Source organism: Rhineura floridana, chromosome 16, assembly GCF_030035675.1.
Source record: "Rhineura floridana isolate rRhiFlo1 chromosome 16, rRhiFlo1.hap2, whole genome shotgun sequence".
In the NCBI taxonomy this organism is placed as follows: domain Eukaryota; kingdom Metazoa; phylum Chordata; class Lepidosauria; order Squamata; family Rhineuridae; genus Rhineura; species Rhineura floridana.
Genome location: NC_084495.1, coordinates 7,645,802 through 7,655,066, shown reverse-complemented (window position 1 = coordinate 7,655,066; position 9,265 = coordinate 7,645,802). Strand labels below are relative to the sequence as shown.

The window sequence follows — 9,265 nt, the reverse complement described above, 5'->3', positions numbered from 1 at the left end:
CCATTGCTCTGTGCAGCTAAACCTGGATTGGGGGCATGGGTGTATATGTGTTTGAATGTTGCACAATGGCTCTAGTTATGCTCTTGTGCTGCTCCCTGTGGCTTCCACAGAGCATGCACAGGAGATGTTCTAAGCAGATTGTGGCCTCGCCTGTTGCAAATCAAGCACACTGAATCTGCAAGAGAATTATACCACTCCCTGACTCCATCTTTCAATTTCTGATTTGACACAGTAACCTACAATGCAATGGTTTCACAGCACACATTTTGCCTTACTAAATGTTGTGGGAGGGGGAAGGGTGTGAGATTGCTGTTTTGGGGGATGGGCACATTGTGGCTCTCACGTGTAGTTCCACAGATCTATTTTATTTATTTGTTTACTTATTTATTTTATTAAATTTATATCCCACCCTTCTTCCCAGTAAGAGCCCAGGGGGGGATCTAAGGGAGTTCTAAGGCAGGCTTCCCCGACCTGTTGCTTTGCCGATGGTTTGGACTACAAGTCCCATCAGCCCTGGCCAGAACAGCCATGTTGTAGGGCTGATGGGAGTTGTAGTCCATGTTGTGTAAATTTGTATATTTGTTAAGCAGAGAACAACAGCTGTCTGAAATGCATGTGCCAGTGCATGCGTTTACCTAAGAAAGCAGGCTTTTACTCTGCATTGAGATCACTGAGACTTAAGACTTGGTAAAATAAGAAAAGCTACTTTATAGAAATACAGAGTAGACAGAAAGGCATACCTAGTTCTAACTAACTAAGTTGGAGGCGCAACGCTCAGGCTTGGGAGTTGCCCTCATGGCTAGGAGAGAGAGAGAGCAGAGACAAAGGTGTCTCCTCTCTCTCGGACAGTCAGAGAAGAGAAGAGAGGAAAGGGCAGAAGGAGGAGGGGCAGATAAGCTTCCCTAAAGACCTATCAGTCTAGCAATGGAAGGAAGTCAGTTAGAGCATCACAGGTAAAGGTAATCAAGCCTATCCATCTGGAGGACCCTAACTCTATCTCCATTCTGGAACATAAACAAAAGAACAAAACAGGAGTTGCTCTTGCCCCACTTCCAACAGTCCAAAAGAACTGGAGGTCACACCAGGTCAAGGAAGGCTTAGCGGGGTTGTGCCCAGATTTAAAACTTGTGGAAAGATGAGAAAGAAAGAAAAAGCAACCACCAGTGGCCACAAAAACAGAAACTGTCTTAAAAGCGTTATCTATTTATTTTTAAGGCACATGAGGCCAGCTCCCTGCTGAAGCTAAGCAGGGTCAGGTCTGGAGAGTGCCTGGATGGGGACCACCTGGGAACCATATGTAAGCTGCCTTGGGTTTCTATGATGAAAAGAAAGGTGGGCTATAAATGTAATAAATAAATAAATAAATATTTTTGTTACCAACCTGTATAAGGTGTCAACAGCTTCAGATTATGCTGGCTAGTGTTGGGGAAAACTGTTCTAAAGGTTAAAATAAAGTTAACATTTTTTTTTACAAAGCATGAGTTGCAATAGCATCATTGGGGAATTTCAACATTTTTGCGGTTAGTGTAAAAGCATGCAAGTGTTTGTGACAGCAGACAGCTGCATGCCTCTATTTTCAGCCAGGTTCCTAGTGGGTTTCAAACACCAAGCAGCAATCCTTTTCCTTTCCCTGTCTTTTTTCCTCTTCTGTCTCCTCTTCCAAACTTATCACACACCCTCTTTGTCTGGGGATTAGGAGTCCCGCACTTTGGGACCACCTGCATACAGAAGGCTACTGTATTATGTCTGCATGAAAAAACACCTTCGGAGGGAGATGGGGAGGGGAGGAATACTGCCTTGGAGGCCTTAGAAAAAAGAACAAGCTTTGATATGAAAGACTTCTGTAGAAGAGCTTGGTTGTGGAAGTGCATTGGGAATAGATGTGATGTGGAAATGGATGGTGCTGTATACAAATTGCCCTTTATGGAAAGCGTGTGGAACTTCAGGGCCAGGGGCTAAATGTGGCCCTCCAGACCTCTCTGCCTGGCTCTCAGAACACTTCCCAGGCCACACCCCTCGCTGGTCCTGAGTGTTTTTACCTGGCTGGAATGTGTCTTCGAATGCTGATTGTGCCTCTTGCTTGCCTAGATGGAAGACAGACAGGGGAGTGTGAGAGTGTGTAGAAACTAATCTAATGTAGAAAGACAAAGCATTTGCTGCTCCGCCCACTTATGCCTCTGGCCCCACCCACCACTGGCATGTGGCCCCTGGAAGGTTGCCGAGAAGGGATTAAGGTTCCTCACTCCCGATTGATGGTCTTACTGCTGCTCCTGGGGCTGTTGAAAAGACAAAACGTTATGGGAAGGCCATTGTTTGACTCGTCAAGTGTTCCTTGTTGAATGGCATGTCCATGTTGAGCTGCCAAAGGTACAGCTACCGTTCCATGTGGTTCAACCCAGCCCCTACAATGCACTTTATGGCCGTGTGGGAGAAACAAGAAATCAATGCTGTTATTGCACTGTATCTCTATGGTGTATATACATTCATCTGTTAAGAGTAATTTATTTTTATTACTGTACATAAAATGTTGAAGTGATTTGTCAAGATAATATTTAAAATTATTTTAAAAAAGATTAAAGAGAGTTGTTGACTTCTGGGGCATAGTCCCTGGTATGTGCCAAACTTGTTGCTTCTTTCCTTTTGCAGGTTGCCTATATAAGTGACAGTAATGGCCTTATGCATAGAGTTGCTTCCCATATGAGAGGCCTGCTTACAGCGTAGCTCCCCACCACCCCCAATGTAGATCTCTGGCCATATGGCATTGCCAGTCAGATGGTGAGAAACCCCATATGTGCCCACTCAAGCCCTTCACTCACTGTTGCAGGTGCCACATAATACTTGTCCCTCACTTGTAAGAAATTGTTCTTTTAGCATGGAAGCATCTACTCTGGAACTCCCTGCCTGTTGACATCAGGCAAGCGCCTTCACTGTATTCCTTTTGACACCTGCTTAAAGCTTTTTCGTTTAGGCAAGCCTTTCCACACACACAGCTGTTGATCTGTTTGAGCCTTTTTAGTTAGTAGCTGTTTTAATTGTTTTTAATATGTTTTAATCCCTTGTTTTTACTTGCTTTGTTGATGATGTTAATGTTTTTGTAAACCACTTAGAGATCTTTACATTTGAGCTGTACGTAAATGTTGTTAAATAAATACAAGAAAGAACAAATGGCAGGGCCGGCCCTGCAAGTTGCCACTGAATTTGCAGTGCCCAAGCAGTCGGCATGCATGTATGAATTAAGCCCTACAAAACAATCCTGCTGGTTGCAGAATGGGAGACACCATGGTAGAGGAAAAGCCACATTCTTCCAGGCTCATGCCAAGGTTAAAAACTGGGGGTGGAGGGTGGAGAGAGAAGCATTTGCCAGGATAAGCCCCTCCCATTTCTCCCTGTGGGACACAATGGAACAAAAGAAGTTACCTTGCACTGAGTCAGTCCCTTGTTCTATCCAGCTCCACACTGGCAGCGAGTCTCAGGGACATTCGAGCGGGAATCTTCCCCAGCCTTGCCTGGAAATGTCAAGGACTGAAACTTGGGACCACTTGTATGAATATCACATGCTCAGCTACCAGTGAGCAATGTTCCTTCCACCTTCTCTTCTGCCCCTTCCAGCCCCAGTTTCTTCATTGGCCAAAGATTTTCTTTGGCCCTGAGGCTTTCTACTCATTTCAGCCCATTGACTTGGTCTGTACATAACTTACGAGAACAAATGAGACTCAAGGCTTAGGCAACATTTCTTGGCCACAAGAAAGCACATGGGGCTGCCCTTGAAGACAAGTTGGAAACTTCAACTGGTCCAAAATGCAGCGGCCAGATTACTCGCTGGGGTTCCCTTTCGCTCTCAGATTACCCCTGCTCTAAAACAGCTGCATTGGGTTGCTAGTTTCTTTCTGGGCTCAGTTGAAGGTGCTCGTGCTAGTGTTTCAAGCCCTGAATGAGTTCGGCCCCAAATATCTGAAAGACCACCTCCTTCCCTACAGACCCTCTCGGGTGTTATCAGCAGAGGGAGCCTTCTTGGTAGTGCTGCCACCCTCAGAAATTTGGAGTGGCGGTGGCCCAACAAAGAGCATTCTCTGTGGCAGCCCCTACGTTGTGGCCCTCCCTCCCCACAAAAGGTGTGTCTTGTACCTTCCTTTATACCGCTTCTGTCATATGGTGAAGAGAAGATGCTCTGGGACCTTCTGGTGAAGGGCAGGTAATAGATATAATAGCAGCAGCAACAACATGGGAAAAAGACAGGACTCAGAAACAGAGGAAAGTTACAAACCAAAGGTCAGTAAAATTGATGGGGTGGGAGAAGAGGGCTGGATGTTCCAATCTCATTCAACACTTAGCTTCTCTCCCCTGCTATTCCACCTCTGTTCCCTTATACTCTCATCCTCCACAAATACACCTGCGCACACACATTCCTGAACACTTTCCCTCAGTGCATAAGTGTTTCTTTTTGTCCTGCTGCATCTGAAGTCTCAACAGGTGACACAAGAGACCACACTGGTAAACAAGCTTATTTGCATGACGTGATCTTACTATTATTTATTTATTTATTAAATTTGTTAGTCACTTTTCTACACACATGGGCACTCAAGATGCCTCACAGTTAAAAAAAATTAAGTAACAACAAGAAAAATCAATTAAAAAGTTGAAAGCAAAAACAGTACATAAGGCAGTGGAGCAGCCCTTCATAGGAAGGCTACATAACAGAAGCCCTCCAAAAGCCTTCCACGAAAAGCCTTCCTAGGAAAAGAGAAATGTTTTTGCTAGGCGCCTAGGGATCGATTTATGATGGCGCCAGACATATCTCCCTGGGGAGAATGTTGGGGGGCCACCACTGAGAAGGCCCGTTCTCATGTTGCCATTCTCTGCACCACCTTCTGAGGGGGCACACGGAGAAGGGCTTCTGACACTGAGCACAGGGACGAGTTATCTGAAGACTCCCAGATCCAGCTGTCATGTTAGTGCTTTGCAAATGGCAAACTCAGGTGCTATGTGAAGGCTTCAGCAACCGGAAGGCAAGCTTGCAAGTGATGGAGCCTTAAAAATTGCCTTGTGGGCACCATCTTAGCTTTTAGGTGAAACCCAGTAATAATGAGAATGGCAATGACTGTGGGAATTCCTAAACTGTGTGTCAGAGATGTAAGCTGCAGTCTTGGGAAGGAAGAGGTCAGTGGGCCTTGCTCGTCAGTAAGTGTACACAGCCTAAATTCATGAAATTATTACGAGCTCCTGTCAGCCTCAATATCCTATTGGGAGGCTGCCCACTGCATCTCTGCATACTTCCCTGCTCTGGCCTTGCCTCCTGCTAATCAGACCCACCTGGAGGGGGAAATTCTGCCTCAAATCTGCATCATTTCTTCTAAGAGCAAAAGGAAAGCTCTTTTGGATCAAACCAAAGGCCTATCTTTTCTAACATTCTTTTCTCACAGCGACCAACAAGATGCCCATGGGAAGCTCATAAGCAAGACACACAGGCAATAGCACTGACCCACTCATGATCCTCAGCAACCACTATTCAGCTAAATACTGCTTCTGATAATGGAAGTAGTACATAGCCATAATTACTAGTAGCCATTGATAGCTTTAATCTTCCATGAATTCCACAGGGGGACCAGCCCACGGGTCTCCTTTTCATAGACATCTGGGATCAACCCAACGGGCGAGGGCATCATCTTGACAGTGTTCTTTCCAAACAGCTTGCATTCATACTCAATGAGTTGTCTCCAGAAACCTACACTGGGCCTTACAACAGGTTGCCTGCTCTTCACCACTCATGGGCATCCAAGAGGCTCAGCCTGTGGTATTTCATTAAATAGGCAATACAGAGGGAAGCAGATCGACTTACACCTGCCACACAATGGACAAGGGTTCTTGCAGTCTTCTTCTCGGTCCGGTGTATCCTGTTAGCCACGGAGTCAAAATATAAGGACAGTGGAGCGTGGGGGAGGTCTGAAACAGGCACCTTGACATACTCAATATCTGGCCACTTGGCATTGGGGATTTCCATGGTGGCATTCACTACACATGTCACTGCCCTGGAGTAGACCATATGTCTGTTGGATGCAGCATTGCCAGAGCAGAGGTAGAGGCACGGGGAGATCTGAGCGATGCCTCCTAAGACGGACAGAGTGTTCCCAGCAGTGGGGGATGGTTTGGCCACAGAATGAGGTGAACGGCGCAAGAAGCCGTGGTTCCAGAAATTCATAGTGGATGGTTCAGCGTACATAACAGCTCGGTCATCCCCTTGGAGCTCTGTAGCAGCTGCTCTCATGTGAGGACTCCCTGATTTTGAGGGTTAGGTTGCCGGAAGGGAGAAAGGGAAGGAGCTGGAAACTGTGATGCTCCCATGAATTCATCTAATCCTCTCTTAAAGCCATCCAATTTGGTAGCCATCACCATCTCTTGTGGTAGGGAACTCCATAGTTTAACTGTGCTCTGTGTGAAGGACTTCCCTTTGTCTGTCCTAAATCTTCCAACATTCAGCTTCACTGGATGACCCAGAATTCTATTGCTATGAGAGAGGGGGGGGAATTCAACCCAGACACTTTCTCCACACCATGCATAATTTTATACACCTCTATCATGTCCCCGTCTCACTTCCCCCCCTAAACTAAAAAGCCTCAAATGTGATCTTTCCTCATTAGGGAATTGCTCCAGCCCCTCAGCCATTTTTTGAACATTTCCCAGCTCTACAATATTCTTTTTCGAGGTGTGCAACCAGGTCTGTACACACGATACCAAGTGTATACACAATACCATGGATTTGTATAATGGCAATTAAATTGCTTAATTAAATTGCATTTGTCATTTGGTGTCATCAGCAAATGAGTCCATCTCACTGCTCACCCTGTTGAGGAACAAATTTGAAAGCACTAATCCCAAATACAGATCCTTGGATGTAAAGGACGCTGGGCCCAATGTCCTGTAGGACCCTGCAGAGTTGTGCTGCGGAACAGAGTATTGAGCGAGCTTGTGTGTGTGTGTTTGAATCTTTGCTAAGATTCTACCTTCCCTGCAAATTAGTCAGACGGAGACATTAAGCTTTAAAATAAGAAAGAACTACTTTATTCTGGAAGTACATATTTGATAGGAGTCCTGTATCTAGCTATCCAGCTATCCTGGAGCAGCAAGCACTGAGCCCAGTGCTAGCCCTCATGCTAGAGGAGAGGGAGAGACAAAGGAAAGATGTCTGCTCCCCTCTCGAGAGAAAGAAGAAGACTGGGAAGGAGGGAAGGAACTGGGATCAACATCCTCTGCATATCGGTCTAGCAGGAAGGGAGAGATCAAAGGACAGGTATAGCCTAGCAACCAAGAGGTATCCTCTCTAGCTACCCTTTTTAACCCCATGCAGCCTCAACCCAAGTTGGAGTTGAACCCCATATATTCCAACAGGATGAACCCATTTCTTACATCTTTCCTTCCATTGTGAGAGCTATCTATTTATTCCTATACTGTTTAGGGTTCTTTGAGTAGTTATTGATCAATAAGAGGACCTGTTCTCTTAATTCCATAACTACTAAGCTTACTCAGGAGAAATATTTGGTGAGGGACTTTATTGAAAGCTTTTGAAAGTCCAAGTACACAACATCTACTGGCTCACCTCTATCCACATCAAAGAACTCTAAAAGGTTAGTAAGACAGGGCTTATCATTGCAGAAGCCATGCTGGTATTGATTCAGCAAGACCTGTTCTTCCACATGCTTGGTAATTTTACCTTTCATCATGTTTTCCACAATTTTTCCTGGAACAGACGGCCTGTAATTTCCCAGATACCCTCATTGATGCCTTTTTAAAAATAGGTGCTACATTGGCCATGTTCCAGTCCCCAGGTATAGACCAATGTTAGGGACAAGTTACATATTTTTCTTAGATTAGCAATTTCACATTTGAGTTAAGAACTCTCAGGTGGATGCCATCTTGCTGCCCTGGGTTCCTACTGAGAGGAAGAGTGGGATGTTTGTTTGTTTGTTTAACTCTGGGATGTTAGCTTTCAATCTGTTAATTTGTCATTGAGACCTGTATCTTCAACTTCCCTTCATTAGTTCATCCCACTTTCCCAATTAAAAAAATAAATACTCAAACAGTGACTCACATAGAAACACAGTTCTTTGTATTGCTTATTCTAAAAACAGCTTTGTAGGAATATGAATTAAGTGTGCCTCCAATTTTAAGTCAGAAAAATTTCTAGTTTGGGGGAAAGGGTTCTACAGCAATGAGGACATTGTACTTGTCAAGGATTATCAATACCTCGGCACAGTCATTAACCAAAATGGAGACAAGAGTCAAGAAATCAGAAGGCTAGGACTGGGGAGGGCAGTTGTAAGAGAACTAGAAAAGGTCCTCAAATGCAAAAATGTGTCACTGAACACCAAAGTCAGGATCATTCAGACCATGGTATTCCCTATCTCTATGTACGGATGTGAAAGCTGGACAGTGAAAAAAGCGGATAAGAGAAAAATCAACTCATTTGAAATGTGGTGCTGGAGGAGAGCTTTGCGTATACCATGGACTGTGAAAAAGACAAATAATTGGGTGTTAGAACAAATTAAACCAGAACTGTCACTAGAAGCTAAAATGATGAAACTGAGGTTATCATACTTTGGACACATAATGAGAAGACATGATTCACTAGAAAAGACAATAATGCTGGGGAAAACAGAAGGGAGTAGAAAAAGAGGAAGGACTTCCGGGAAGGGTGACTTCGCTTGTGCCTGCTTTTGAGACAGGCTCCCGCCTCAAAAGAAGCTTATTCAGATATAAATCAGTCAGAATATTTTTTTTTGACTGATGAAATTTCTCCCGGGCAGGGAGAAACGTAGAGATCAACCTCAAAAGCCTGTTTTTGTTGGGAGGACTGGATTTCATTAATTTATGAGAAAAGGTCCAGCCAGCAATGCCGGACGGACTTCCGAACAAGCTCTATCTGTTTAACGCGATACGTTTATCTTTTCTTCAAAGAGAAAACGGACTAACAGGCAAGCACCCTTCTTTCTATTATTTTTTTTACTTGGTTTAAATTGCTGCAGCAAAAAGAGATTTGTCAATTTAATCAGCTTTAAAGAGCTTCTGGGTGAGTTATAACTCTTCTCTGTTATTCACGAAATTAACAGCTTATCTCTGTTTCTATTGCAAAAAGCTGTCCTGGAAGTGCATTCTAAAGATATACACAGAAGAGGGATTTCTATTCCGAGGAACATTATATTGTCTGGGACTATTCTCTTTTTGGTCTATTTTATTTTGACGAATCTGCTTCTTCACGACGACGCTAACTGTT

The 9,265-nt window shown here is 44.3% G+C and overlaps 1 pseudogene; it reads right to left on the bottom strand.

Annotated features, from left to right (window-relative positions):
* Positions 1-5,555: 5,555 nt before the first annotated feature.
* On the bottom strand, positions 5,556-6,327 carry LOC133371503 (dual specificity protein phosphatase 14-like; annotated as a pseudogene).
* Between the last annotated feature and the right edge of the window lie 2,938 nt (positions 6,328-9,265).